The sequence below is a fragment of the Hevea brasiliensis genome, chromosome 18 (assembly GCF_030052815.1).
Source record: "Hevea brasiliensis isolate MT/VB/25A 57/8 chromosome 18, ASM3005281v1, whole genome shotgun sequence".
Lineage (NCBI taxonomy): Eukaryota > Viridiplantae > Streptophyta > Magnoliopsida > Malpighiales > Euphorbiaceae > Hevea > Hevea brasiliensis.
Window position 1 is genome coordinate 10,591,963 of NC_079510.1, and position 5,581 is coordinate 10,597,543.

At 35.2% G+C, this 5,581-nt stretch overlaps 1 long non-coding RNA gene across 1 annotated transcript; it reads left to right on the forward strand.

Annotated features, from left to right (window-relative positions):
- Nucleotides 1–798: 798 nt before the first annotated feature.
- On the forward strand, nucleotides 799–2,173 carry LOC131176001 (uncharacterized). Its single transcript, XR_009146122.1, has 3 exons — nucleotides 799–871; nucleotides 1,320–1,378; nucleotides 1,952–2,173. It is a non-coding gene; the product is annotated as an uncharacterized LOC131176001 (long non-coding RNA).
- The last annotated feature ends 3,408 nt before the right edge of the window (nucleotides 2,174–5,581 follow it).

The window sequence follows — 5,581 nt, forward strand, 5'->3', positions numbered from 1 at the left end:
AAAAATATATTTGGAGTCTACGTATTTTTCTGAGTTTTACGAAATTTTTTCGGAATTTTTGGACCTCGTTTTCGGTCCCGAGGCAGAGTAAAAATTCAAAGTTTTGTATTTCGAATCGAACCGGCCGAATCGAACCAGACCGGATCGGACCGGTCGAATCGGACCGGTCTCTTCTCTTTTTCTTCCTCCCGCGCGCGACGCCTTCTCCTCTCTTCTCTCTCGTTTCTCTCTCCGCCCTAGCGCCGCCATGACCAGCCAACCAGCCGGCGCGCCAGCCCATGGCCGGCCGCCAAAACGGCGGAAAACGCCACGTAACGTCCCAGCGCGCCGCTTCGACTTCCTCGGCCAAATCCGGCCGATCCGGCCACCGATTGGACCGGGTCTTGTGTCCAAAATCATCTACTCGGCGAGAGCTTTCCATAGACACCAAGAACGCCGAAATTCATTGAGCGGATTGTCCGATTTTTGCTCGGGAAGATTTTAGCCCATTTCGACTTTTGGGCTAGATTTCTCGAAAACCGTGAATCCCACGAGAAAACCGAGGCTACCAGCACGCTCCATTCGTCGAGAGCTTCGCAACGACATAAATTTCGAATTTTTCCGACACCGTTTTTCGGTGGGTCCCACGGAACTTCGCAGTGTATTTTCGAGCATTAAATGAGCTTAGAAAATTCTGAAAAATTTATGTACTAACCCCCGTGTTATGGGCTTCGTGTAGGTATCCTCGATTCGCGGAAATTCGACAGTTGATCGGGTCTGCAAAATTAGGCGAACGGACGTTACGAGAAAAAGTCTCGGGTGGGCCGAGGTTTTGGCTAGCCCCCCATTGTCAGACGTCCCGAGCGCGTTCCCGAAGTCGGAATCGGCAAAGGTAAACCCGAACCTTGCTTTTTCGTAATTTTCTAGTGCTTAAATAGGATTAAAAATCCATAAAATATTCGTGGTAGCTTAGAAAATTATGATTCTTTTTGCAATAGCTTAGTAATATTGCTAAGGACCGCGGGGCAAAGTTTTATAATTTTTAGAGCTTGTTTGGGCAGTTTTTGCAAAAATGATCAATAATAAGGACTAAATTGAAATTTTGCGTATTGTGATTGATGACTGATTTGATGGGCCCAGGAGGGGCTGTGTGATATGATTGAACTGTTGATATGTGGATTGTGAATATAGAAGTGCGTTTTTAGCCCTTTTGCAGGTCGGGTAGGTCCTAGGTATAGGGGAGACTCTGCCGGATTTTCGGCACGACTTAGGACGTAATTGGTCTTTTTCCTTGTTGTATTGAGTCAGATTGTATTAAATAAATGTAATATGATTGTCAGGTGAGCCGGGACAGCCTTCTTCCTCCGCCCAGCCGCCACAGTAATTTGTCGTCAAGTCTGTGAGTAAAATATTAATTTTAACTGTAATTTCGATATTATTATATGTTCAGCATGCCCATGCATCACTTATATGCATATATTTATGTAGTTAAACTCTAGGCACGAATTATGTTGCATTGATAACTGTTAATGTGCCATGAGTGTTGTTGTGGTAATTTGGAGCAGTGTGCGTGCGTTGGCGTGCGTGTGATGTGGTGTGGACTATGGATAGGACGGGTAGACACGGCTTGAGTTCTTCGCTGGGACCCGGTCCTTCGGGGTAGACACGGCTTGAGTTCTTCGCTGGGACCCCGATTTGGTATTTAAGTGGAAGTCCGAGCTGAGTTCTTCGCTGGCACCAGATTGGATTTAAGAGAGCTGTATAGGGGATCAGCTCCCATATACTATGAATGATGTTACAGGGTGTGTGAGTGCTCCAAATTACCTTTTTGATGCTATGATGTGAATATGATGTTGATGTTGCATTTCACTCTACAGGGTGCATTAGTTACAGATAGTTATAGAGATTATGGTTAAAATTGATATTTTACTCTCTGAGTCGAACGCTCACTCCTGTTCAAAAATTTTTACAGGCCACAGGAGGATATTTTGTTCTGAGTTAACCTGCTTTTCTACTTCGCAGGTTGTTTATTAATATTTGTGTAATTTTAATTACTCCTAGAATTTCCGCATGTGTTAGCAGTAATTATTTGAATTTGGTCTGTAATATTATATTCATGTTGGACCTGTAAACTTAATATTTTAAGTCTGTTTTGATGGATTGGATGAGGGAGCTGAGCTCCCATTTATTATTATGTTGATGAGTATGTGGAGGGTGAGCTGAGCTCCCCAATGGATTGTTTATTGTGTTTACAGGTCGGGTGAGTCGAAAACTCCCCGTTGGTAAGTCCATTTTATGGCCGGACTCTGTCCGTTTGTTTTCTTGATATTGGGCCCAAATGGGCCTTAGAGTTGGGTTAATGAACAGTTAGGCTTACTACGGGCCTCGGGGGCTTTAGGCTGGCCCAGGTCCTAGTGCCGGTCCGGCCCATAGGTTGGGTCGTGACAGTTAAAGGTGTAGATTTGTTTATGATTAACAAATAAATTTGCTTTACTTATTAATTCTCATGTAATTTATAATATATTTATCTTATTTTTTAATAATTAAAAATATTTAAAATAATGTGCATATAAATTATTTTTATATACTATTATGATGTATAATTGGTCGGTTCAATTCAAAACTGAATCGAACTAATTAAATAGTAAAACTACAAATTTATAAGAATCAAATCAAACCAAAATATAGAGAAAACTAAATTATTTTAAAATAAAAATTTTTGGTTCTGTTCGGCTAATTGGTTTTGATGTTCTTTCACAAAATTTCACTTTCACAATTCATCACAACAATTGGGTTACACTTTCATAATAAGTCAATCAACACTTCAATAGTTATAAGAATCATCAAAATAAGTATCAACAATTAAATAAGCAGAAATAGTAACAATTTTGCATTAACTATTCAACAATCAACAAAAATACAAGAAATTAACCATAAACAATCTATAATCGGTTTTGCATTAATTAACCATCAACAATCAACAACACAAGAAATTAACATATATATACAATATACTAGACAGCCAAAGAAAGGGAAAAAGAGAAGAAATCCAAATGCAATCAACAATAGTCAAGGACGATGGAAACCTATAGACAATCAACACTGGTTGATGCCAAATAAAAAAAGAAGAAACCTTTCTTGGGTGATGATGGACGATCTAGACAACGAGGATCTTGCAAGCGAGGAGTGATGATAAAGGAGTTGACGCAAGTGAGGAGTAGATGAATGTACGTAGGAGTGGCGCCAGATGATTGAGTACTGACAAGGATCGAAAGAAAGGATGGGAAGGGATAAATGAGCATTGACAAAGTTTTGCACGAAAATAACTGGAGCCAAGAGAAAGTGAAGAGAAGGAAGGCTAGCCTGCTTAGGGACTCAGGAGCACACACGTACTCTCGCGCGCACACACACTCAACACTCATGATCAAAGTGGTAGTACTTTGCACAACCCTATAAACTTTGAAGTTTCGTTTTTTTTTTTTTTATTAAATTAATTGAATCAATTTTTTTTTAAATTATAATAAAAGAAAAACTAAATCGATTATGTTTTCGGTTAAAAACCATTCAATGCTCACCTTTGCATATCTATAACTATGAGAATAGTGTTTTTATTTTATTTTATTTTATTTGTTTTTAAGATGGGTTATATAGTTTACTTTTTAACTAGTATTACTAGACTCTACAATTAAATATTTTTTTATTATCCAATTATATTTTTTAATGTATTAAGTGAATATAAATAGTTAATAATTACTGACTATGCATTTATTAGTTGATAAAATAAAAAAAGTTAATAAAAATAAAATTTTAAAATTAAATTGAAAATTTACTAATTAAATATTTTCATCGGTATGTAACAATCATCACTTATTAGTCAGTAAATATAAATAAATAAATTGAAAATTAGTTATGAAAATGCCATATAAATGCTACCGACTAAATATGTGATTGATAATTATTGACTATTTATTTATTAATTGGTAAAATAAAAAGTTAAAAAAATTTTCATTTTAAAATTACATAGAAAATATATTTGATTAAATAGTTATATTCGTATTTACCGACTACCACTTATTTAGTCGGCAAATATAAATAATAAATAATAAAGTTAGTTATGAAAATGCCACTAACTGAATGATTGGTTGAGTCACACGTGGAAAAAGTAGGGTACTCATTCCACTGAACACTTTGCCTAATTTCTCTATCCTTTATCGTACTAGAATGGGGTTGATATGCACGTGGGTGTAAACGAGTCAAGCCAAATTAAGCCGAGTTTTGAGTTATTTAGGCTCAATCTTGAACTTTAATATCAATCTTAGTCTTAAACTTTAATATCACAACTCGAGCTTGACTCGTTATAAATATATAAAATTCAAACTCATTTTAAACTTTATTTGTTGTAATTCAATTTAATTCTCACTCATCATAAACTCATTTATAATATAGATGAGTCAAACTTAAATTTGACTCATTTATATATAGATAAGTAAAGTTTGAACTCGACTCTTTTATATATAAATAATAAATAAAATATTTTAAATACTAAAAAAAATAAAATATAACTTATTAAGACCTACATAAGATTTTAATAATCTTTAATTCAATTAAGGTCCCATTAAGATCCACTTAATATGTTTAAGATTTAAGATATTCAATAAAACGATGAGAGGTTCTCTTCTTATAGAGGAGCCAATCCCTTCACTTCTTCATTTCTTCTCAATGTGAGACAAATGGTATTATTCTTTCACCACTTGGAAGGCCAATATAAAGTTTGTTATGTAAATATTTAACAATGGAACCACTAGTAATCTAACAGTAGAGGTTGTTCCATCTATGTTGTAATGCCCTCAAAGTAGGCAGTTTCATACAGTCTACTATTCTAATGACCGGTGTCGGTTCGGACAGTCAAGAGGCTTAGAACCAGAATTAAACCATTTAGAAATGCCAGAAATAAAAATTAATAGTCATTACATGAAGGTTAAATGCAAATAAAAAAAATCAGTCATAAAGGGTTAAATGAGCCAAGGCCACAACAATGGATGACCTAAACGGGAAGTGATTGCGAGGTTAGTCGCTGTTCTATTTTTGAGTGGGACCTTGTGGCACCCTAGGCCAAAGAATTATTGTGAAGTTAAGAAAATTATGAAAATCATAGAAAAGAATCAAGAACCTGCTCAAATAATTAAACTAGCGTTTCAAAAGTAATTAAATGTTACTGGAAAAATCGATCAGACCGGTAAGGGGTAATTTGGTCAATTTACCTTTAAAGGTGACTTTTGGCATAATTGTCCAATAAAATATAGGAAATTAAAATTGTGAAAAATAATTAAAAGTGGAGAGGTTAATGGAAAAAAAAAAAGGAAAAAGAAAAGAAAAGGGATTTTTAATTAAAGTAAATAATGACATCACCATGACACAATAAATATTAATTTTTAATATTTGAAAATTTGTGAGATAATATTACCTTAAAAAGACCAATTAGAAAAAAAATATATATATATATTTCTTATCTTCTTCTTTTTCAAGTGCCGCCCAATCTCTCTCTTCTCTCTCACTCATCTTGTTCCACCATTTTTAAGGGTTAGGAAGCTTGAATATTCCT